At 46.0% G+C, this 24,115-nt stretch overlaps 6 non-coding genes across 6 annotated transcripts; 1 reads left to right on the forward strand and 5 right to left on the reverse strand.

Moving 5' to 3' along the window:
• Window positions 1-1,976: 1,976 nt before the first annotated feature.
• Window positions 1,977-2,047, reverse strand: trnag-gcc (transfer RNA glycine (anticodon GCC)). Its single transcript has one exon. It is a non-coding gene; the product is annotated as a tRNA-Gly (tRNA).
• A 2,196-nt stretch (window positions 2,048-4,243) lies between these two features.
• Window positions 4,244-4,314, reverse strand: trnag-gcc (transfer RNA glycine (anticodon GCC)). Its single transcript has one exon. It is a non-coding gene; the product is annotated as a tRNA-Gly (tRNA).
• A 6,805-nt stretch (window positions 4,315-11,119) lies between these two features.
• On the reverse strand, window positions 11,120-11,261 carry LOC138230210 (U4 spliceosomal RNA). The gene has a single exon (XR_011186245.1). It is a non-coding gene; the product is annotated as a U4 spliceosomal RNA (small nuclear RNA).
• Window positions 11,262-11,991: 730 nt separating this feature from the next.
• Window positions 11,992-12,073, reverse strand: trnas-cga (transfer RNA serine (anticodon CGA)). The gene has a single exon. It is a non-coding gene; the product is annotated as a tRNA-Ser (tRNA).
• An 8,123-nt stretch (window positions 12,074-20,196) lies between these two features.
• Window positions 20,197-20,278, forward strand: trnas-uga (transfer RNA serine (anticodon UGA)). The gene has a single exon. It is a non-coding gene; the product is annotated as a tRNA-Ser (tRNA).
• A 1,562-nt stretch (window positions 20,279-21,840) lies between these two features.
• On the reverse strand, window positions 21,841-21,913 carry trnar-ucg (transfer RNA arginine (anticodon UCG)). The gene has a single exon. It is a non-coding gene; the product is annotated as a tRNA-Arg (tRNA).
• Window positions 21,914-24,115: the final 2,202 nt, after the last annotated feature.

Raw genomic sequence — 24,115 nt, forward strand, 5'->3', positions numbered from 1 at the left:
AAAGACCGACAAATGTCTCGTTCCCGCCGGAGCTGAATGTACCCGCATGTGTGGTGTCGTCTTCTTCCCCCGCCCCGCTGTGTTTGCTGTATTGTCTCTGAAGCCGCCCCCCCCGAGACGAGACGGGCTGTTCCTGTGCCCCAATTAACACTTTACAGGTGCCATTCCCCGGCATTGTGGCCATTGTCGGTGCTCACACGCGATAAGATAAGGCGGAGGAGAGCAGGGCATGCCCAGCGGCAGACATTCAAGGAGGGGGCAGTGCGAGGTGAGGTGAGGTGCGACACGCCGGAGCCCCGACGCAGCTAATGCGGAGCACTTGTTGGACTGGCATCGAAAGGACGTGTGCGCACGGAGCGAGCCTTCCCTGCGGCTCGCTCCGTACCCTAAAGGTACCAAAAGTCCACTAGTATAAGCATTAAGTCACTGTCACTGTCACCCCTGTTACAATGTGATTGCTACATATCTTCATTTCTTTGGTTTTTATCCAGTGTGTTGAAGTATTTCACAACACTACCTGTAGCCCGTCTGGAAATAAATCCTCATTCTGATTATTGACCTGGGCATGTACCAATAAATCACTGAGCATATATATATATCACTGTGTTGAAGCTAGAGACCTTTATGTAATATTATGATGCTAAAATGTCATTTTCACATATATTAATGTAATAAATGATTGCTTATGCTTTATAAACAAATCTAATTAAAATAAAAGCTTACGTTTTGTATTTATCTTGTACCATAGAACATGATTTTCTTTGTATTTCAAGCCCATAAAGTGTCCAAATGACACACTACATGATATAAGGAAGATTATCACATGCATATCGGTATTATCTTTCTTATGAAAATGCATTCCTTTCATTACCTTTTACTTTTTAAAATGAACTCAAATTGTGTATAATGTAATAATTTAAGTAGAATAGATTCTAATAATATAATGAACCAGTGTGTTGCACTACTTCACTGCTTCACTGCTCTATGCCGTCTGGAAATAAATCCTCAGACTGCTTACTGCCCTGGGCTTGTACCAATAAATTACAGGAGCACATCTATATATCACTGCGTTGAAGCAGGAGACACACAATCACTGCAAACACATCCTAAATACAGTGTTCCAGCACCTTTGACCCCATCCAGAACGTATCATTTCTTGAAAGGGATTGCTGTCCGAATGCACATCTGAATCCCAAACAGAATCTCTAGTAAAATACGATCATTTGTGAAACAGGTAAATGACCGTCTCAGGGGCCCATTCCTCATTCTCAAGACACATCTATGCAGTACGTACACCATGCATTGAGCAATAGGGATTAAAGACACCACAGGTAAGGTTAGAAGTCATTCTGACTATATTCTAAAATACTGGACTCATATTCTTATGATGGCAGTCACTTATGATAGTGACAGAGACGCTGTGTTGCAAAAGGGCGCTGTCTTTAGGATGAAATGTAAAACAGAGGTCACAGCGAGCTGAAAAACACGTTTTGAAAAGTGTGCTTTTCCTGCCCCAGAAGTTAAATGGGGGTGACCAAAGTTGCCCAAACGTGTTTATTTCTGCTGAAAAACCCGTTTTGACAACTTCTGCACAGTGGGGTTAAGGGCTGACTCAGTGGGCTCTAATGAGCCAGGCAGTTACATTGGGATTCCAAGGTTTGAAAAAACACGTTTATTTCGAGCTGAAAAACAAGTTTTGAAAAGTGTGCTTTTCCTGCCCCAGAAGTTAATTGGGGGTGCCCAAACAAGTTTATTTCTCTGTCACTATACTGGGGCATTGGGACCCGCACAGACCTCAGGGTGAATGCCCCCCCGCCGGCACCATTAACACCGCTTCCAGCTGGAAGCTTTGTTTTTCCCTGTAGCTCACCCTTATCCGGGTACTGACCTGGCTCACACCTGCTTAGCTTCAGTGGGTTTTCAGTTGCGAGTTCCAAGGGGATGCAAGTGATGGAGCCGCTCGCTGCAAAAGCCGCTGTATTGGCCGGGAATCGAACCCGAGCCTCCCGCGTGGCAGGCGAGAATTCTACCACTGAACCACCAATGCTCAGTGCCTGGGCCTTCAAAAAAGACGCTTTTTTGGTGCTCTGTGCAAAACGCGTCGACATCTGCAAAATGCCATTCGCGGACACTGAAGAACTTATTTCCAAGGCAGCGGGTACAAGCGATTGGGCGTTTTAAAACCACCAGGAACAGCAAAGAGGCGCGCTTCTTTGCTTCTGCCGAAACACACCGACTGAAGGCGGACAACGTAGTCGGCAGGATTGGAACCTGTGCTGGGAGACCCCAATGGATTTCTGGTCCATCGCCTTAACCACTCAGCCACGACTACAGCAAGCCCCACCGCCGCTGCGTTCTTGCTACAATCTTACCTGGATCGCGAGGCGCCGGCGGAAGCCTATTTCAAAGTCGTTCTCCCTTTCAAAAAAACATTTCCAAAATACAAGCCTTGCAGACAGACACGCCTCAGAGGACTTAAGGGTGGCTTCATGTCGGAATGATAAAGTCTCCCCGTCCGGACATGAAAATGCCACTTTGTTACACACAAAAAAAGAATCAACAACAGAGAAATGCCCACAAGCATTTGAAAAGCCGCACCACGTCGCACTTGAAATAGCTCTTACATTAGTGGTAGACGCAGGAATCGCCTTTTTATTTACGCTCTTACCAACGCGATGGAAAGCAAAACAAAGCAAAGCAGAGCAAAACAAAACGAACAAACGAAAACCCTCACGTCCCGCACTTGCATATAACGCCGTTACGAGCCCAAGCGGTATTGTACGTCATCCTAGCACTGCACCCCGGGGCGTATGGTATATGGGAACGAGCACACGCCACGAATCGTCTCGAATCACTCCCTACAGCTGTAAGGCACCTTGAAGCGTGCACCCCCAACATTCTTCTTTGCGCATCTGTGAAAGGTAAACTCTTGAGCAAACTCAGAACCAGCTCTAAGGAAACTAATCCGATTAGACGTTACTTTGACTCATCTTTTTACGCTCAGTGCTGGATTGCTCAAACTCCAGCTAGGGTTAGGGTTAGCATTCCCACGCTACTTAGACACTTTGTTTACGCTCAGTGCTGGATTTTGGGAACTTCAGGACGAGTGGGAATTTTCTCCTATCTGTCAATTCTGTATTGTTTTGGAGACTCTTGGCTGCCTATGTTGTACAGTGCAGCGTGAAGGAAACATTTTCCAAAACTGTCAGCTCAAAAGTTGTAAGAAAACCTCTCCAGCTGCTTTAACTCTTCATTTTCGTCATTTAATGTGACACTCGATGTATAACTGGAGCCTCACATATGCAAATGGTGAGGCTCCAGTTCGACACCCAGTTCGACACCACTTTACAGTATATGACAAAAGCATGGCAGACTGTGCCGGACCGGCAGATAACTTCCGCTTATTTTTACCATATTAAACATTGGAAATCCAACCACTTGCATTTGTGACACTTGATTTTGGCTCCACCTAAGACACTCTTAAATCTTCAAACACTTTTCTCTTCTCCTGCAACACTCTTGTCTGTCGGCACTATGTGGCAGCGTTGCATGACAACCCCTCTCACCACGGAAAGGAACCTAACAGCTTCGGTAAGAGAGGAGAAAAGGACCTGGCCCGTACGAGGCTCAAACCCATGACCTTGGCGTTATTAGCACCACGCTCTAACCAACTGAGCTAACCAGCCTCATAACAGTGCTCCTCTCTGTGCTGCAAGAAATCGAACTCAGGGAATTTCTTTTGTCCTCCTTTGAATAGAAAGCCGTGTAATTCAGTGTACGGGCTTTCTCGCGCAATTTCATGGTTCTTGTAACCCAAATCCTACACTGGCCTGAAGTGCCCCCCCATTTCACAGCATTTTTCAGCTGATTTAAAATGTACCTAAAGGAGAAGCATTATTGAAGACCATCAATTACCAAGAGCTTTTGTCAAAGGTTTTGGTGGTCATTTTGAATGACCACAGAGCGCTGTGACCTCGGTTTTACATCTCATCCAAAAGACAGCGCCCTTTTACAACACAGCATCTCCGTCACTATACTGGGGCATTGGGACCCACACAGACCTCGGGGTGAGCGCCCCCCCGCCGGCACCATTAACACCGCTTCCAGCTGGAAGGTTTGTTTTTCCCTGTAGCTCACCCTCATCCGGGTACTGACCTGGCTCACACCTGCTTAGCTTCAGTGGGTTTTCAGTTGCGAGTTGCAAGGGGATGCAAGTGATGGAGACGCTCGCTGCAAAAGCCACTGCATTGGCCGGGAATCGAACCCGAGCCTCCCGCGTGGCAGGCGAGAATTCTACCACTGAACCACCAATGCTCAGTGCCTGGGCCTTCAAAAAAGACGCTTTTTTGGTGCTCTGTGCAAAACGCGTCGACATCTGCTTCCAGCTGCAAAATGCCATTCGCGGACGCTGAAGAACTTATTTCCAAGGCAGCGGGTACAAGCGATTGGGCGTTTTAAAACCACCAGGAACACCAAACAGGCGCGCTTCTTTGCTTGCGCCGAAACACAAAGACAGGAGGTGGACAACGTAGTCGGCAGGATTCGAACCTCTTTCTGTCTATTATATACTAAATATTCTCGTCTGTCTCTTGTTTGTATAGAACTGAATGTCCCTGACAATGTACTGTTAGTTTTAATTGAAGAACGGCATTTGTGTTCAAATATATCAGACAAGTTTACGTAACTGCTCATGCGACACTCAGTTGTAATTAGTCAAGAAATAAAGTCGAACAACAGCTGCGGGTTTGATTCTGAACGTATCAGATTGCAGCACCTTTTACTTCAATTGACAAATGATAGAGATTCGAAGAGAGATCCTTCAGACCAGCAAGCAAACCCACGGCTATTTCGGTTTTATATCTAGGCAACGTTGGTGTCTGCAATAGCATACATGAAAGCGTGATGCAATTTCTGTGGCTACATTTGTTGCACATCATGCACAGTAAGAGTGTTTCTAACACCAAATAAAAAGTCAACAATTAGCGATCACGCCTTCTCCTCAGTTAACCCACTGAAACCCTTGCTGTTAACAGTTCTTTAATGCGTGCTTTACGAGCACCTACATATTGTGTCGGTTCTTTCAGTTTTATTCTTTACGTTTTCAAAGGCATAAGTAGAACACCAGAGGTGCGAACGCAAGATGTGTGGTTATCTGAAGAACTCATTTCCATGGCAGCGGGGCCAAGCAATTCAGCGTTTTTATAGTAGCAGGAAAGGAGAAGCAGCACTTCGCCTTTGCCGCGCAGGCACAAGGAGACGTGCGGCAGATGCCGTAGTCGGCAGGATTCGAACCTGCGCAGGGAGTCCCCAATGGATTTAGAGTCCATCGCCTTAACCACTCGGCCACGACTACAGCGAGTTCGCCATCGCCGCATTCCTCCTTTAATCTAACACGGCGTGCGACGTGGCTGCGGAAACCTTTTCAAAGTCGCTCTCCGTTAAAAAAAATAAATACCTTTGACAAAATACGTGCCGGCAGACAGACACGCCTCAGAGGGTTTAAGGCTGGCTTCACGTTCAAATGATAAAGTCTCCCCGTCCGGATGTCAAAATGCAGCTGAAAAGTATTGCATGTTCATGTGTATTGCATGTGAAAGTATTGCATAATTGTGTCTGAAAATGAGCAATGGGCACCTGAGAGACTCATTTGCCTGTTTCACAAATGATCATATTTGACTAGAGATTCTGTTTGGGATTCAGTTGTGCATTCTGACAGCAATCCCTTTCAAAAAATGATACATTCTGGATGAGGTCACAGGTGCAGGAACACTGTATTTAGGATGTGTTTGCACTTATTCTGTGTCTCTAGCTTCAACACAGTGATATATATATATATGCTCAGTGATTTTTTGGTACATGCCCAGGGCAATAATCATTATGAGGATTTATTTCCAGATGTGCTAGGGGTAGTGTTGTGAAATACTTCAACACACTGGATTGCAGGTTTAGACCCCCTGCACTCTTACTCCTTAAAAACCTGAAGCGTCTGGCGTCTCGCCGACGTCGAAAACCCCCCTCAGGCTGTACTCGTACTCGGCTAACTGCTGTGGAACCCTGCGTGAGCAGCCGCTGCGCCACGGTGACGGCTGGCGACCCACGGATGCCCCACTATCGGCCGGCTCCAGCCCCGGCTGGTCCTCTAGAGCCTCCCCACACGGCTCCTCCTCCCGGGTCGGTAGGGGGCCAGGCGGTCTCGGTGCAGGACCACCACTCTCCCCCGTGTTTGCAACCGGACATGGTAGCAGACCTCGCCCACCACCCAGAGTACCTCAGCGGGCCCCTCCCATGATGGCGCCAGCTTAGGGCTGAGGCATTTGCGGCGGCACGGGTTGTACACCCAAACCGAGTCCCCGGGCTGGAAGGCAGGCCCCCTGCAGCGCAGGTCGTAGTGCCGCTTCTACCGGACCCCCGCCTGTGTCAAGTGGGTCCGTGCAAAGCTGTGCACCTGCTGCATCCGCTGCCGCAGGTCCCACTCGTAGTCCGGTCCAGCCAGCGGTGCCGACCCGTCTCCGGGCAGCGGGCCGGAGACCAGGTCCACCGGGGTTCACATTTCCCGGCCCAGCATGAGCGAGGCCGGGGTGCACCCGGTGGATTCCTGGACCGCGGTCCGATACGCCCAGAGCGCAAAGGGGAGGTGGCGGTCCCAGTCCCGTTGGTGCCGGGACACCAGGGTGGCCAGCTGGGTGGTGAGGGTACGATTAAACCGCTCCACCAACCCGTTGCTCTGGGGATGCAGCGGTGTGGTCCGCGTCTTGTGATCCCCAGGCGCTGGCACACTCTGGCGAAGACCTGGGACTCGACGTTACGCCCCTGGTCACTATGTAACTCCTCCGGCACCCCCAGCCTGGCAAACATCCCCTCCAGCAGTGCATCGGCCACCATGGGGGCACTCTAGTCCGGTAGGGCGAAGGCCTCCAGCCACTTCATAAAATAATCCATGGCCACCAAGACGTAGAGGTTCCCGGCCTCGGTGCGCGGAAACGGGCCCAAAACGTCCACCCACACCCGCTCCATAGGAGCCCCCGCCTGGTGTTGTTGGAGGGGGGCCCGAGACCGCTCGGGGGGACCCTTCTGCGCCACGCACACTGCACACGTTCGGCAGTACCGCTCCACATCCCGGTGGCAAAGACCCCAATAAAAATGGCCTCGGAGGCGCTGCAGGGTATTTTTACCGCCGAAGTGCCCCACGCCCGGCTGGCCATGCACTGCTCGGAGCACCGCCCCGCGGAGCGACCAAGGCAACATCAGCTGCCACCGTACCTCGCCACTGGAGGGTACCCGCCACCCCCGGCACAGCACCCCGTCCTTTACCTCCAAGGCCTCCCACAGGATGCACAGGGCCTTGACAGACTTTGGGTGTGGGGCGAGCTTCTCTCGCTTAGGCCGCACTCCGGCTACCACTCCCAGCATGCCCAGCGGTACTACGAGTGCCTGGGGGCGCTTCCTCCTCACCACCAGGCGAGGGCGTTACAATACATAGAATATGCATGTAAAACGAACAGATCTTATCGAGAGGGTTATCAGAATACAAAAGGTATATATTCAGTCAGTTACAAAGTGTTACACATATCAAGAGGACATACGTTCAGTATATCATTCATTTAGACCATTTCATAAATGAACCTGGTTATAACTTCTACATTAGATACTGAAAACAAGTACATAACTCTTAGGAATTAAATTGATATCAACTGGTTGGGATAACAATTGAATTCTCGAGCAGTAATGCAGTGAAGTTGAATACTCATCCAATCTCTGGGGATTCAGATCTCCTGCGGGCACAAAGAAACAGTTGCAGGCTTGTTGTTGTCCAATCCACGCTCTCTGTCTAGGTGCCAGGCTGTGCTGTGCGGGTTGCGACGGTGCGCTGCTGATGCTCACTAACCGGCTAGTTAGTGTTGGCTTTAACTAGCAAAGTTTGTGCACAGGAGAAAAGATGACTGTGGGTCCCAGCAAGTCAAGAAGAAGACCGGTTCGTTCCTGATGAAGAGCTAGTTCTGAATAGTGATTCAACTGTCCACAGTTCCGACCTGTTCTCGAGGCCTGCTGCTGGTGCTAACCTCGGGTGGATCCTCTGGTTATTCTCTGGCAACCTCCGCTCTAGACCCTTAGAACAAAGGAAAGTTCTGGCACTCGGACACACTGGCCGTTCCGTGGTTGTCCGGGCTGAGTCTCAGGATGGTCAGGAGGCGCGCTGTGAGAATGTCCTGCCCTTGAGAGCCTTCTGCTCCTGGGCTGTCCTGCCCTGGAATTCTCCTTTGAATTCCCTTTAGAAAACTCCACAGAATTCTCTACTGAATTCCCACTGAATCTCTCAGGCTCTCTGTGTTGCCTGTTTTTACCTGGAGGAACTTCAGCTCGTTGATTGGCTGAAAGTTCCATGGGCATCAGAGTCCCACGTGGGTTACTCGGCCCTACCAGTCCCTGATTGGTTGATCAAGGTGAGATATGAGTCACTTACTCCTGACACTTAGGAATGCAGTCCAGATGTCCATCTGGCACTCCCTAGACAGATAGGCACCAATGGATGACCATTGATCATGATAGCCAGGCTTAGCTAAGTGCATCCCCCTTTGGGAGCTGTCCCTTATCAAGGGAAACCTTAAATCAGCCTGCATGAATAGTTTCTCTGTGGCTGCACCACAGAGATGAACAGAGAGATAAGGCCTAATTTGGGAAAGCTCAGAAACACTTAATTCTTTCTTATTAATAAGCATCGCCGCTACACCGCCCAAAGCACTTCTAAAACAGGAGATTCGCGTTTGGGAATGCGCCCTGCCCTACAAATAAAACAGGTCTACGGGTCTGAAACCTGCTCCACGGAAAACAGCTCTGTTGCACTTTTGATCAAAGGGAGATTCGCTGTTCTTACTTTTTGATGACATAACACCCAAAGGGGCTTCTTTGGAGCTGGATTCCAACCAGCATCCTTGAGTTTCTTGGCAGTATCCTTTACAGTCCTCTGTTCGGTCGACAAGGGACTGAAGGGGGCAGCTTTCCTCACACATACAGTGCAATGTACTGTAGTGTTCCCGTTCATCGAATTCGCAGTTCTGCATCAGACCTCTAACTCGTTTCCTTAGCTTGGATTTAAGCCACGAAGCAGGCTTCTACTGTATAAACGTCTAGGGGAATCACAAACTATTTGAGAGGCCATCATCCCAGGGGGAACTGACAAAGTCTATCCCTAAACACCTAGCGCAGTCTCTCGAGAGACTGTCAAAAATCGCTTTCTCCGTTTGCGTTGCAAGTAAGTGAAAACGCGGTCTCAACCCAGAGCCACTTGGCAGCAGCGGCACGTAAATACTGTCACTGCTCGATACCAACGTTAGCCTATTATACCATGTTCAGCCACCGCTAGAAAATGTACGGCTCTAGAACCGGAGCAAACAACAGGATGGCCAACGTCAAACATGGAGAGCGACAAGAAAGGGATTCGAACCAATGCGTGCAGAGCACAATGGATCAGCAGTCCATCTCCTTAACCACTCGGCCACCTCGTCGAGGAAGCTAGGTTGTCCGGACATGGCTTGGTGCACTCCAGATGATCTTTTTCTTTTTTTTCCCTCGTACTCGAGGGTCATTTTCCTGTTCCACATGCGATTTCAACATTTTCCTTGGGAGATGTCAAGCCAGCAAGCCACTGCTGTGGTTCAGTGGCCAGTGTGCAGTTCAGTGGCCCTGTTGTACACAGAAAGCACATTGAGCTCCTTGGACATGAAAAGTTCCAGATAAAAGCCATTTGTCATCCTTTCTCTTGGTGTCGATGTTGCTATTGTATGTAAAGGTGGCAACTTGCTCCGCGAGCAGGCGGAGCACACACCGAATGCAGATGTGTCTGAGTGGTGTGTCCAAGTGGCTGCAAAAGGACAGTGCTCCCGGGGTGCCATGGCTTAGTTGGTTAAAGCACTTGTCTAGTAAACAGGAGACCCTGGGTCTGAATCCCAGTGGTGCCTTTTTTGTTCCGTCTTCTCGAACAGAACGGGTCATTATGGACAACCGCCTACGGCTAGACTTAATTAAATGCAAGTATTCATTTCCTGTCTTTAACGCGACTTTTTTTTCATAAAATGGATGCAACTTGCAAAACATGAAATACAAACCTTGCTAATCAGCGCTAGCGGCTGGCAAAAAAAAAAGAAGTCAGCAATGTTTTTTTTTCTTTAACCTTAACCCTGCTAATGGAGAAGAGTTAAACGGCCGAGTCTAGGCAGCTTAAACGGTGCGCACGTCGGGTACTTTGCTGAAAGGTTGGTAAATCACGCTCAACCCAGTCCTTTATCTTTTAAAGAGGATACAAAATTGAACCTAGTCACCACATCACATACATCCTGTTCAATGATAAAAAGGTAACATCTATCCTCGCTCCAGAGTAAATCTCACGTTGAGGGCATATTTTTTTTCACTTAAACCGTGAGTCGGGCTCGGCTGCACAGAGGACAGAGCAGAGCAATGAGGTCACGGGGACAGGGGAGTCACACGCTGGCGGTTTGAATACGCGGAAGATCACTGAGGGATCCACAGTATATGGACCCTCTGTGCGCCATCAGTCCGCACTTCGGACTCTGAATCCTTTCCCCGGAGTAAATCTGTTACATTGAAAGAATGCTTCTCGCAGGTTAAAAGAGGGACCCTTGTTAATTGGAGAAATCAATGATTTCGAATGAATTCTGTATGCTTTAAAAGACAGCTATACACAGAAAACATGCAGGACACTGGTCATGATGTTTCCCGAGCCGAAACACTCTTTTCAAACTGTCAAAGGTTTGCTTTGCGAACGCTGCAGGACATCGCACAATCTCTTTTGAACGGGGACAAACGATTTCTTAGGGGGCGCAGTAAGTACAGACGTTTAAAAAGCTCCACTCATGCCGACGATGCAGCATGAAGAAGCGCAACCTAACGTTTGACAGACATAAGCCGGGGGCCGCTACGAGCAATATGAAATCAAACTGACAGCACACGGCGTTTCGCACTGACTCAAAAGTGATCTCGACAGACGCTGTTCTCTGCATAACGCTGAAAGAGCTAAAGAGCGTTTCTGTTGAGACGTAACAAGCTCGTTTTTTTCTACCATGATGTCACCATGACAAAATCTGTCTTTAAACACCTTGCTCAGTCTCTGACGAGACTGTCAAAAATTGCTTTCGCCGATTGTATTGCAAACCGGTGGAAGCGGGGTATTGGGAAAAGTTTTCAACTAGCAAGAATCGCGCCTCGGCTAAACCTCACAGGCTACGATACTGCCACTGCGCAAAGCTGACGGTTGCCAGGCAACCGCGGGGATCCTATGGAAATCGTTATCGATCGTCTCATGGCATGTCGTTGCTGTAACGCTTCATATTTGTCGTCTTCTTCTTCTTCTAGCTTGAGGTTTTGAAGAATTTCATGACAGACAAGGGCTCCGTCGGGAACAAAGGGCGTTGTGAGAAAACCGTTGCTTATTTTCAGCAGCAGAAATACAACCCTTTAAATACAAGATGACAGAACAATGACGAAGGGCATGCCGGGAGGAACTCATGCACTACAGAGGAAAGGGGGCGGGCACGTACAGTTCACATTCAAGCCACAAGTACTCTTCTCGGATGTTGCACAAACAAATCCTAACGTCATGAAAGCGTGATGCAATTTCTGTGGCTACATTTGTTGCACGTCATGCACAGTAAGAGTGTTTCTAACACCAAATAAAAAGTCAACAATTAGCGATCACGCCTTCTCCTCAGTTAACCCACTGAAACCCTTGCTGTTAACAGTTCTTTACTGCGTGCTTTACGAGCACCTACATATCATGTCGGTTCTTTCAGCTTTATTCATTAGGTTTTCAAAGGCATAAGTAGAGCACCAGAGGTGCGAACGCAAAATGTGTGGTTATCTGAAGAATTGATTTCCATGGCAGCGGGGCCAAGCGATTTAGCATTTCTATAGTACCAGGAAAGGAGAAGCGGCACTTCGCCTTTGTCGCGCAGGCACAAGGCGACATGCGGCAGACGCCGTAGTCGGCAGGATTCGAACCTGCGCAGGGAGTCCCCAACGGATTTCGAGTCCATCGCCTTAACCACTCGGCCACGACTACAGCGAGCTCGCCGCCGCCGCATTCCTCCTATAATCTAACACGGAGTGCGAGGTGGCTGCGGAAACTTTTTCAAAGTCACTCTCCGTTAAAAAAACAAAATACCTTTCACAAAATACGTGCCGGCAGACAGACACGCCTCAGAGGGTTTAAGGCTGGCTTCACGTTCAAATGCTAAAGTCTCCCCGTCCGGATGTCAAAATGCAACTTTGGCAGACAGAAAAAACATCAACAAACCACAAATGTGGACAAGGATTTTACAAGCTGCACCACACTGCACTTTCAAAAGCATTTACATTCCTATTAGACGCAGGAATTTCCTTTGATTTGCGCGCTTACGAACGCCATGGAAAACGAAACAAAACAAAAGCCCTCAGCTCCTGCACTTGATTATAATGCCATTACGTGTCGAAGCAGTAATTTACGTCATCCTACCACTGCAACACGGGGAATAGAGGGAAATGAGCACACGCTACGAATCGTCTCAATCACTCCCTAGAGTCGTTAGGCGCATTGAAGGGTGCACCCCCATCATTAATCGTTGCGCCTCTGTGAAAGGAAAGCTCTTGGGCAGTCTTTGAAACAGCTCGGATGAAACACTTGATTGCTTCCATGTGCACCTGGAGCCCATTTCTTATTTTCACTTCACGCCGCCCAAAGCATTTCTAAAACAGGAGATTCGCATTTGGGAATGTGCCCTGCCCTACAAATAAAACAGGTCTACGGGTCTGAAACCTGCTCCACGGAAAACAGTTCTGTTGCGCTTTTGATCAAAGGGAGATTCGCTGTTCTACTTTTTGATGACATAACACCCAAAGGGGCTTCGCTGGAGCTGGGATGGGATTTGAACCCATGCGTGCAGAGCACAATGGATTAGCAGTCCATCGCCTTAACCACTCGGCCACCTCGTCGACAAAAGTGGGCTGTCCGGACATGGGTTGGCGCGCTCCAGATGATCTTTTTCTTTTTTTTCCCTCGTACTCGAGGGTCATTTTCCTGTTCCACATGCGATTTCAACATTTTCCTTGGGAGATGTCAAGCCAGCAAGCCACTGCTGTGGTTCAGTGGCCAGTGTGGAGATCAGTGGCCCTGTTGTACACAGAAAGCACATTGAGCTCCTTGGACATGAAAAGTTCCAGATAAAAGCCATTTGTCACCCTTTCTCTTGGTGTTGATGTTGCTATTGTATGTAAAGGTGGCAACTTGCTCAGCGAGCCGGCGGAGCACACACCGAATGCAGATGTGTCTGAGTGGTGTTTCCAAGTGGCTGCAAAAGGACAGCGCTCCTGGGGCGCCGTGGCTTAGTTGCTTAAAGCGCCTGCCTAGTAAACAGGAGACCCTGGCTCTGAATCCCAGCTGTGCCTTTTTTGTTCTTCTCGAACAGAACTGGTCATTATGGACAACCGCCTACGGCTAGACTTAATTAAATGCAAGCATTCATTTCCTGTCTTTAACGCGACTTGTTTTTCTTAAAATGGATGCAACTTGCAAAACATGAAATACAAATCTTGCTAATCTGCGCTCGCGGCTGGCAAAAAAAAAAAAGAAGTCAGCAATGTTTTTTTCTTTAACCTTAACCCTGCTAATGGAGAAGAGTTAAACGACCGAGTCTATGCAGCTTAAACGGTCCGCACGTCGGGTTCTTAGCTGAAAGGGTGGTAAATCACACTCACCCCAGTCCTTAATCTTTTAAAGAGGATACAAAATTGAACCTAGTCGCCACATCACATACATCCTGTTCAACGATAAATAGGTAACATCTGTAGTGTGCTCTCTGAAGGCACTAGTTCTGTAGGATTTGGGATTTACTGGGACAATTATTCATTGTAGCAGTAAATCACAAAATGATTCTTTTAATGGCTTTAGAATCCAACCTTGCGATATAACTCAAACAACGCACACACACAGGTACTAATACATGAGGATACATTTATTAATACATAGAATATGCATGTAAACCTAACAGATCTTATCGAGAGGGTTATCAGAATACAAAAGGTATATATTCAGTCAGTTACAAAGAGTTACATATATCAAGAGGACATACGTTCAGTATATCATTCATTTAGACCGTTTCGTAAATGAACTTGGTTATAACTTCTACACTAGATACTCAAAACAAGTACATAACTCTTAGGAATTAAATTGATATCAAATGGTTGGGATAACAATTGAATTCTCGAGCTGTCATGCAGTGAAGTTGAATACTCATCCAATCTCTGGGGATTCAGATCTCCTGCGGGCACAAAGAAGCAGTTGCAGGCTTGTTGCTGTCTAATCCGCGCTCTCTGGCTCTATGCCAGGCTTTGCTGTTCAGCTTGCGACGGTGCTCTGGTGATGCTGACCTTGGGGTTGTAGACCACTTGGATGAGGCTCTCTCTTGGAATCTTGCAGACCTTTAGGCGCCAATGGATGACCATTGATCATGATAGCCAGGCTTAGCTAAGTGCATCCCCATTTGGGAGCTGTACCTTATCAAAAGAAAACATCTTTAAATCAGTCTGCATGAATAGCTTCTCTGTGACTGCACCACAGAGATGAAGAGGGAGATGGGGCCTCATTTGGGAAAGCACAGCAACACTTAATTCTGTCTTATTAATAAGCCTCGCCGCTACAGTACGTACAGTTATAATTCAATCTGAATTAAAAACTACATGTCCCAGTTACCATGGTGGTGCTTGTGATCATTGCGTTTAACCAACGAAACAGGGCGAAAAATCAGTCACATGACTTTGTGGCTGAGTTTAGAAAGCTTAATGTATCAGCAAGACAGCAAAGACATTTTTCCAAGAAAGTTTAGCCTTTGTCACTAATGAAACCGCTAAATAAAGACATAAATATGGAAATTGACAATTAATTGACTTTTATATTTCTAAATATCACAACATGTTCGAATCCAAGTCATTTTTAATAACAATGGGTAAACTGGGTAAACTATCACAAAGCTTTAAAAAACTTAACATTTTTATTATCAACAAATTGTAAATACGATGTTTACATTGGCATTATTAATTTTTCACTTGAGTATATGGAGGATTGTGAGAGCAGACCCCCCCTCTTAGGCTACATTTTTAATAAGAAATGGAGGCTGTATGCGTTACAATATAAACATTTACTGTCAAACTTTAAATCAACAGTTGATTTAAAGACAATCTGTCAAAGTGCAATGAAACACAATATTGTTGTTGTTGTTGTTGTTATTGTTGTTTTTATCCTGTAAAGCGTTTTGAGAAGCCACCTTTAAAGGCGCTATATAAAGGCGCTGATTCTTATGGAATGTGTTTTCTTTCTTCTTTTTTTTTCAGCATAGAATAAACCTGTTACAGTACTTGATTCTTATGGATGCCCGGTTCCGCCGGGGATTCAAAATAAAACATGGAATCACGTGTCTAAGGAAATAGCATTATAACTATATCCATGCACAAACAGTAGCATGTTACATTATTAATTTGGGTGTCTCCTCTTGCCAGAAAGCGCTAAATTGCATTTTGAGTGCGGTTTTTGACTTTTTTTAAAATACAACCCATACATAAGCTGATACTGTTTAGACTTTTAATTATTTTAAACTGTATTACAGCAGCACAATGTGCTTTTTCACGAAACCTAGAATACTGAAATGTCTTGCGTTGTACAGCTTTTCAGCTAAATATATTTATCGCTTACACCTGACACTTGATGTGCCCGACAAAAACCAGTTGAACAGCTCTGTTGGAGGTTTGCAGATCAGATCAGATTCCCTTCCCCCCACAGAAAGACAGACTTATTAGTCGCTATTCACTGCGACAGCAGCTCCAATTTCAGGCGTAAGCGATAGATCCCAGTTTAGCCGATCTTGTACAGCATGTTCCAGTTTACTCTTATTAACCATATTAATTTTAAGTGCTTAATGCCATTTTTTGACCACGCACGAATATTCTTATGTCCATACCTTTTCAAGGGAATCAGTGTGAATTGTAATACTAATTAAATAACCGCGGGCACTTTCCACCCCCTCTGACAGCAGGAACATAACCCATTCTCAGCTCAGCAGCTCATTACAATATAGGGTGTTCAAATCTTTTGCTGCCTCAAAAAGCTTTAGAGAACTTAACATTTCTATTATCAACAAATTGTAAATACCACGTTTACATTGGCATTACTAATTTTTCACTTGAGTGTATGGAGGATTGTCAGCTGTCACTGAGAGCAGTTAATTAAATGTATTTTTTGATTCACAATCAGACAAATGCAACATAAATTGTTATCTTTGTCTTCTAAGTATATTAATAAACTTTCAGCATAGCTTTCTCCTAGTTTAGATTAATTTTTCTTGGGATTTTGGGATCAAACGTGGAAAGATTAGATTAGTAATCGTTTTTATTTTTTAAATACATTTTAGAAAAGTGTAATCTATACTTAAAAGCTGTATAAAAGCTGTATAAAAGACACTCGATATTAATGGAGTTTAGTTGATACTTTTTAAACTTTTAATTATTTTAAATTGTATTACAGCATTGTACACATGCTTAAAAGAGAAGAAAACGCAAGCCTTCTTCAGGTGTGAGGGCATTCTGCTCAGAATGAAACACTAAAATGTAATGTAGGCTCTGAATGGGTTCAATTATGATTTGGGCTTGATTAAGGTCGCTGCCTTTCATCCAAAATCCTGCTTGAATCCTTCTAAACTAAAAATTAGACATGAGCAGGGGCTCTGGTGAAATTTCTCTTTTTTTAATTTCTCTTTTTTTCTTGGAAAAATATCTTACCCGCTGCAATCCGGGCACAGAAGGATTAAAAGAAGCCAGACAGGCAGGGGGAAGAGTGAGTTCTAGATAAAGAGGTATCCAGGTAACAGTGAAGGTAACAGCCGCAGACGTGGCCTACTTAGCCCGCCAGGGTTACCCTACTCTTCCGGAGGAGGCCCACCGGGAAATAGCGCTCCAGGCGTTCCTGGCCCCGGCGCCGACTGAGGTGCAGTGCCACGTGATGCTGGCCGCACTGGTCCCCTTGGAGCAGGCCCTGGCTCTGGCTGAGCACACTGTTGCCGTATTCGAGGAGACCGGTGGGCACCAACGGAGGGGCGCACGGGGAATCAGATGGGGAGGAGGAGACGCCCAGCGCGACGATGTTGGGGGAGCGACGACGGCTGGTCATCTGCCACTGCTGTGGGGAGAGGGGACACATCGCAGGCAACATGAAATTGTCAGGGACATTCAGCTATATACAAAGAAGAGACAGACAAAGTAATAATTCTATATTAACGTGGCCTACATATTGACGCAATGATCAAACTAACTGACATGTTCTGATTCAGATCCCCTGCAGTTCATAATAATTAGAACAATAGCAATGCTGAGTCCTCCCCACCCTACTGAGCACAAATTCAGCTGCTCTCCAGTTCTGTTCTGCATGCAATTTTCACAGCAAGAAACTTGTGTTTCCTACTATTTTTATCAGGTTTAAAATATCATCTCCTTAAAATTGAAAAAGTGTTGATGTGTCGTGCTGAAATTCCGATTGATTTTGAATTCAAAGAAAAAAGGTTTTCTTCCAAAACACCATGAAATTGTCACATCTTGCAGACAATAGGTGTATTCCATGTTGAAAAGAGAAGAAAGAAAACCATGGAGCCTTTTACAGGTGTGAGACTTCTTCAGGTGTGAGAAGACCTCACAGTCGAAACGCTGTGTTTCCGTTCTTCTCTTTTCAGCATGCAATAAACCTATTACTTGTTCCTTTGCAGCCGAGGCATGCTGACGTAGCTACCCAGCTGAACATCTTGCAGACTCTACAGTACTTCTCTCCTGTAGAAGTAAAGCAGGGCTTGCTGGGTGAGCTTTTGCTCCGGTAAATTAGGTCACGTGTCATGTTAAATCACTTCTTCTAAACACAACATTTGCTGGTGCTAGCTTTCCCCATGAAAAGAGACATTTCCCTTACAGTACATGACATATCGTTTTTATTCTATCAATAAGTATAGAAATTAAACAAAAGAAAAAATGGTGTCGCCAAAGAATGCACAGCTCTGTCGCCTTGGGGAGGTGTCAAGGGCATTGAGCTCCTTGGACATGAAAAGTGCCCGATAAATGCCATTTCTCATCATTTCTCTTGGCGTCAGTTCTGCTATTAAATGGGACGGAGGCAACGGGCTCAGAGAGCAGGTTAAGTGCACACCGAACGCAGATGTGTCCAAGTGTCTGTAAAAGCGCGGTGCTCCGCTGGCGCTGTTCCCTAGTGGCTTAAAGTGCCCACCTAGTCAGCAGGCGATCCTGGGTCTGAATACCAGCGGTGCCTCTCTCCGTGTCTTGTTGTGCCGAATGTCTCATTTCAGACAAACATGTACAGCTTGGTTCAGTTTAATGCAAGAATTCATTTCCTTTCTGGAATAACTTGTTTTTGAAGAAATCCATACAGCTTGTGAAAGATGAAATCCATTTCTTGGTTGTCAGTGGAAAAAGATTGCCGGCTGCAAGAAGCGCAAGTGATTGTTTTCTTTGACCATAAACCTGCAAATGTAGGGAGTACAAGCGGCCGTCAGTCTCTGTGGCGCAATCGGTTAGCGCATTAGGCTGTTAACCGACAGGTTGGGGGTTCAAGCCCACCCAGGGACGCATGTCTCAGTTTTTCCAATGTAAACATCATCACCGCTAAAGAAGATGGCGCAGAAGGCTCCACAGTCGAAACGTTGTGCTTCTTTTCTTCTCTTTTCAGCATGGAGTAAACCTTTGCTTGATCCTTTGCAGCCTACGCATGCTGACACAGCTGCCTTTCTCTTAACGCGCCTCAATCATTATTCACCAAAACCATCAGCAGAATGTGTCGCCTTTGTGGTGATGTCACTCCTCTGCTTCACAAATGTCCTTAGTGACGGACCATTTCTTTCTGCCATTTTTCCGGAGCGGTTATTGATTGCTCCATCATTTCCCTCATACTTTCCATCCCTAGATTGAAAAAAAAAAACAGAAACAGGCTGACAGGACGACAATCAAATTGCAAAAACTCATCAAAGCACTCGATAGAGTATTTGAATCCACAAGTAGCTCTGAGCAACTTTGTCCTGGCTTGCATGAAAGTCGGAAAATGTCAAAAAGAAAAAGATGGTGGCTTTTTCGTATCTGTTCTTTTATTTTTAGTTCGTTGGCTCTTCTGTCCATTGTCCTCCTGCCTGGCTCTTGACCTGTGACTGTCTGAACGCACACATTAGACTTTCAGGCGGGGGATTTGTCCTGAGCCTCTGTGAAAGACCCACCCACCCCCATAAATCACTGCTCTAGAAACACATGAATGCAAAACTAAACCACAGCTTAAAGAGGAGCTCCAACTCAGTGCCATACTAATGTAAACGAAGTAATACTAAGACATGTTCTTATGGATTTGTCTTACCTTGAGATATGTAATTGGATTTCAGGATTAACTTCCTCATTCAATGTACTGGTGATTCTTTGCCTGGTCAGTACCTGGGTGGGAGACCTCCAGCGAACAATTAAGCTTGCTGCTGGAAGTGGTGTTAAGAGACTCTTAGGATCTTCCAGAGGTGTCTGTCCAATAGCACTAGTTGCCTTAGAGCTGGCTCAAACATTGCTCAAGAGTCTACCTTTCACAGATGCGCAAAGATGAATGATGGGGGTGCACGCTTCAAGGAGCCTTCCAGCTGTAGGGACCGATTAGAGACGATCCGTAGCATGTGTTCGTTTCCATATACGCCCCGTGTCTCAACGGTAGGACAGAGTCAAATACTGCCTCGACACGTAACAGCGTTATATTAAACCGCAGGACTTGAGGGCTGTTTTGTTTGAATGTTCAAGGCATTGGTAAGAGCGTAGGTCAAGGGCCATTGGTGCATCTCCTGTAACTGGAGTAAAAATGCTATTCAAAGTGCAGTGACTAAAATCGTCGTCCACATGTCTCCGTTGTTGATTGCTTTCTGTCTAAGAACGTTCTGTTTTCATGTCCGAACGGGGAGATTTTATCATTCCAACTTGAAGCCACCCTTAAGTCCTCTGAGGTGTGTGTGTGTGTGCTTGCACGTATGGCGTAAAAGGTTTCTTAAACGGAGAGCGAACTTGAAAAAAGTTGCCTCAGCTGCCGCCGCCGCCTCGCACTCCCTGTTCGATTGTAGCAAGAAGGCAGCGGCCGCGGCGTTCGCTGTAGTCGTGCCCGATTGGTTAAGGTGACGGACTTGAAATCCGTTGGGGTCTCCCCGCGCAGGTTCAAATCCTGCCGACTACGGCGTCCTTTGCATTTGTTTGCGTGCGTGCGTGTAAAAGGACCAGCGCCGTTTCGTTTTCGCTGGGACCTTTAACACTCTAAATCGCCTGGACCCGCAGCCTGTGAAATCGGTTCTTCAGCACCCACGAAGGACGCTTTGCCGCTGGACACAGATACCGATGCTTTTCTGCAACGAGCTTTCCAGCTGAATTTTCTCGGCAGCTCCGTACTGAACCTGTTCTCCATTGCAACATAGCGGAGGCTCATCACGTCTATAGCAAGGCTGTGTAGGACCGCATACTCCACAGTGACTTGTACACAGACCACATGAAAGGCAAGCGAAATACACTTTTAAAATTCCAAAGAATCACAAGGTCAGAGGAACAGCGATGACCTGAACAGATCTGTTACAGAAGTCTAGGTTGACCTATTTAGAGCTGTAATTGCATTTTTGTTTAATAGAAGATCAAATCTACTCGCATGTACCAGCACCTTACAGTTTATTGATGTTAATTCTGTTTAAGTAATAAGATTGCTAACGATGTTGGACTTTAGCCGGTGTTTTTTAGAACAAATTGCTTACACTTCTGTAAGGAATACGCAGTACGTGCCTTTGTCAGTCATTGCTCACCATACCTGTAACTTTCTTATCTAACTCACTTCCTCAAATGGTGAAGGTCCACAAACATAAATGAAAAAAAAAAACCCTTGTTGTAGATGAGGTGCAGAAAAAAGCAGCCCCTGATAGTGTATAACACATTTGTACTATTGCAGAGACACATGTAACATGTATATATATATACTGTATATATATATGAAACAGAAATAGAAACAGAAACAGGAATCGCTTACTCACCTGGAGAATCTCTGTAGGAATATCTAGCATTTATCAATGGAAATAAAAGCTGCTTTAATACAGTGCATGTTCAAACTCAAACCCTCAGCTGCTGTTCTTGTTTGTTTTGGGTCAAATTGCAACTGAGCATCGCATGAGCCGTTACGTACCCTTATCTGTTAGGGAATTTCAAGGGAGGAGTTAGGTCAGAATGGGTAGGCTGCAAAACAACAAGTAAAGATTTATTCCAAGATGAAACGTTGTGGCGGTTTTCTTATCTTTTCAGCATGGACTAAACTTTTACGTGTTCCTTATATGCTATATATGTATATATTAGCACCAATGTCGTTCTTAAAAACTAACATGAAATTGTCAGGGACATTCAGCTATATACAAAGACGAGACAGACAAAGTAATAATTCTGTATTAACGTGGCCTACATATTGACGCAATGATCGAACTAACTGACATGTTCTGATTCAGATCCCCTGCAGTTCATGCCAATTAGAACAATAGGAATGCTGAGTCCTCCCCACCCTACTGAGCACAAATTCAGCTGCTCTCCAGTTCTGTTCTGCATGTTTTTTCATTGCAATTGAGCTCGGAACTGGAGATGATCTCCATACAGTTCTGTGTTCACTAGCCCACACTTGCGTGCTAATTTACGGGTTGTGGCAAATGCTTTTCTATAGTTCATATACATGACGGCAACCTGTTACCGAGGAACCTGAGAGGTTTAAAAGCCTCGCAAGCCAGGTAGGACTCAAACCTACAATCTTCTGATCCGAAGTCAGACGCGTTATCCATTACGCCACTGGCCCATAGAACATGCGCTTGAACTCCACCACAGAGAGCTCTACACTGCTACTAGTAGTACACTTCCCCATCTAAAGCTGATTGCAGCTGTCAATCATTTCGCAGCCACCCCCCCTCTTCATCTTCTCTCTGCCTTAAGCGTCTCCGCCACTCTCTCTTGACATTTCATGTCAGCATGTCAGAAGTCCGAGTGACGTTTTTAATGGCTGAGTGAGGGCACGATGCTGAAGCAGAGAGGCCACTTCAGCCAGAGAGACTTGTGCTAGGTGAGATCTGAAAAACGGACTCGCAACAGAAACAGACCAAAAAAGTATCGGTGAGATCAAAAGGCAAATGCAACATCCAGCAGAGGGCGTCTAAAGATTAGGGAACGGGCGACTGAAATCCATATGAGGCAAACTTTCCGGCTGTGTACTGCAGCTGGCCTCGTTGGCGTAGTTGGTAGCGCGTCAGTTTCATCGTCTGAAGGTCCTGAGTTTGATCCTCACACGGGGCAGGGCTGCTTCCTCTCTTGCTCTTTTCAAACACTTGCGGCAACTGTTCGCTCATAACCACGTCTGGAATGCGTGACCTTTACATGGGGGAGAAGCAACGCCGCATCCCTTTTCTAAAGAACATTCACATTCAGAAATAAGTCAAGAAATTTGCCATTACTTTAGCTCGCGCTGCTGTCAGCCTGCCCATGTTGCCAAAGAAAGATTCACTCGGCGTCAACATGACAGAACAGCGATCACTTGAAAACACTGTTCCACACTCCGTAAGCAAGAACTTCAGTGTTTGCAGTCACCCGATATGCCGATAGTCAAAGGAGCACAAAACACGAAGCGTCAAAGACAAGATGAGTTGATGGAAAGAGCGTTGAATTGATGAGCACAAAAGTTCAGCTCGTACAATAGGCAACGAAGGTCCCGGCGTCATCATCGCACTTGAAAGGACTGCCTTGCAGACTAAGGGCAGTGGGAGGTTGCTGTTTTGAGATGGAGGCATTGGGATGGTGGGCCGAGATCTATTCTTCTTAAGGAATTCTTCATCGTGAAAGATCGGTCCACAGGTCATCCAAAGAACTTACAAATTTTTGGGACTCAGGGAATCACGTGCTTCCGGAAGGGAGTGAAGTGCTCAAACACATGACATGCCCCCTTGATCTGCTGCAACATGCACAGCTACCGTCCACACCAGGCAGTGGGGCTTCAGCAGAATTTGCTACGCCACCTGCAATTACATATCCAGCTGCACACATATACATGGCCCCTCTGTCCTTTTCAGGATCTCAAAAAAAAGCATAGCGTGGTTTTCCTGCAACCTGATTGACCGCATCTCCCTCAGAATGTGCCCCGTTGCATTCATTGGTGAAGCAGGACGGAGGCTAACGGGCATGCCAGAACAGTTAGGCTCAGCGATCTCTCCAAAATATTGTGGTTGTAGTGGAAGAAATATGGTTTAAATTGTACCTTGGTATTTCAAACTCTCTCTAGAATGTTATCCATTTCTATTTTATTTTGACAGGAACTGGCTAATGACACTGGATGAAAAGAGAAGAAAGAAAACACAACGTTTCGGCCGTGGAGCCTTCTTCAGGTGTGAGGGCTCCACGGCTGAAATGTTGTGTTTTCTTTCTTCTCTTTTAAGCATGGAATAGACCTATTACTTGTTCCTTTGCAGCCTACGCATGCTGACACAGCTCCCCACCTGAACTGCTAATGATGCCTGGTAGTTTGTGGTACTTGGGTATTGTCTTATGTTTGCTCAAACTGCATATGTGTGATTGCATATTTTTGGGAATTTTCATATGTCAATATTTAATTCACTGACATTCCTGTATGCTTGGAAGAAAGGTAGATTGGATTTGGCACAGGACGCCTGCCCATATTTGTTGATCATTGTTGGGCTGGAAAAACAATGATAAAAAGTGTATGAAAAAAGCTCTCTCCAATATTTCCCTTCTCTTCGCCATGGTTACACTGCCCGTTCTTTCCGTCTTTTGTCCTTCTACAAAGATTCCAGGGCTCTTTTTCCACCATAATATCAGAATTTGTTTTTTTCTCTTTTAAAGGCTGTAGGTGGGGTGTGATGGACTGTACCACTATCATAGAAGATTTTTTCAGGACACATCGCAGTTCCATAGTAGAATTTATCAATAGTAGAATTCCATAGGACATTATTTACCAACGTATTACCCAGTGTGAGACTCTGCCAGTAAACCTCAG

The sequence above is a fragment of the Lepisosteus oculatus genome, unplaced genomic scaffold (assembly GCF_040954835.1).
Source record: "Lepisosteus oculatus isolate fLepOcu1 unplaced genomic scaffold, fLepOcu1.hap2 HAP2_SCAFFOLD_48, whole genome shotgun sequence".
Taxonomy (NCBI): domain Eukaryota; kingdom Metazoa; phylum Chordata; class Actinopteri; order Semionotiformes; family Lepisosteidae; genus Lepisosteus; species Lepisosteus oculatus.